General features: G+C 32.7%; 1 protein-coding gene and 1 pseudogene across 1 annotated transcript in view; one reads left to right on the forward strand and one right to left on the reverse strand.

The window, feature by feature from the left end:
* ATP8B4 (ATPase phospholipid transporting 8B4 (putative)) overlaps positions 1-1,465 on the reverse strand; it is a 240,815-nt gene that overhangs the window by 215,904 nt on the left and 23,446 nt on the right. The window lies entirely within an intron of this gene.
* Positions 410-795, forward strand: LOC100965360 (annotated as a pseudogene).

Consider the following 1,465-nt stretch of genomic DNA (forward strand, 5'->3'; position numbering starts at 1 on the left):
GAATTTAACATCTAGGAGAAATATTCATTTTCTAATGTAAATGCAAAATAAATAATTTTTTCTGACTAACAAAAAAGTGATAGAATTCATCACTACATTTTTTTTCAAAGGAAAGGAAGTCTTCTGGGGAAAAGAAAGTTATTCTATATAAAATCACAAAAAATGCAGAAAACTGAAAAAATAACAGAAAACTTTGGGGTAATCTACATAAATAATGACTGTCTTGACAATGACACATTTTATTTATTACTGTTATCTTGCTGGTTTTAAAATGTAAGAAGAATCAAATGCATGATAACAATAGCACAAACTTCAGATAAAGAGTGTTAAAAAGGATAAAGCAGATGTGGGCTCACACACAGCAAGTGCCCCACACCAGACTCTCCTCTGCTCACAATGCACACCCACCATGGCCACCCTTAAGCAGCTTGTAGGAATATGGCGCCTGGTGGACAGCAAAGGTTTTGATGAGTACGTGAAGGAACTAGGAGTGGGGCTAGTACTACAAAAAATTGGTACAATGCCTAAACCAGATTGTATCATTACTTGTGACAGCAAAAACTTCACCATAAAAACAATAGTTTTCTTGTGTCTTGGGAGAGAAGTTCAAAGAAACTACAGCTGATGGGAGAAAAACTGAGACTATCTACAACTATACAGATGGCGCATTGGTTCAACATCAAGAATGGGATGAGAAAGAAAGCACATAACAAGAAAATTGAAAATGGGAAATTAGTGGTGGAATGCATCATGAACAATGTCACCTGTACTCAGGTCTATGAAAAAGCAGAATAAAAATTCCATCATCACTCTGAGCAGGAATTAGTTATGAGAATGAATAAGCTCAGCTCAATGAGCAAGTCTCAAGACTGCTTTTTTTCATTACCAATTCAATGGTAATGAATTGTATTCAATTATCTTTATCATAAATATTTTACATGCAACTATTTCAAAGCATTGATTTAATTAGGCTCCTTCCTTTGGTTAATAAATAAATATGTGCTAAAAAAAAAAAAAGAAAAGAAAAGAAAAACAAAAAGAGTGTTAAAATGGTCTCAACTCATTATTGTTGAGAAAGTAGTAAAATACTATTATGTAAATTGACCATATGGAAATTTTGTAATCTTGAGAGTAACCACAAAAAGAATTTTAAAGGAATGAAAAATAAAAAGTTAACAGATGGTTGGAAACAGAATAATAAAAATACTTGATTAAGGCAAAAGAAGCCAATAAAAATGAGAAATGTAGAATAACAAATAGTAAGATAATAGATTAAAACACAAATGTATCTGTAATTATATTAAACATAAGTGGGTTAAACAGTATTTAATAGCCAAGTTTATCAAACTGTACTTTTTAAAACCTATGTTTGTAGCATCTTAAATTTAAGAATATTGGCTCGGCGCCTGTGGCTCAAGCGGCTAAGGCGCCAGCCACATACACCTAAGGTGGCCGGTTCGAATCC

Source organism: Otolemur garnettii, unplaced genomic scaffold (genome assembly GCF_000181295.1).
Source record: "Otolemur garnettii isolate 467f Iridium unplaced genomic scaffold, OtoGar3 scaffold00011, whole genome shotgun sequence".
NCBI lineage: Eukaryota > Metazoa > Chordata > Mammalia > Primates > Galagidae > Otolemur > Otolemur garnettii.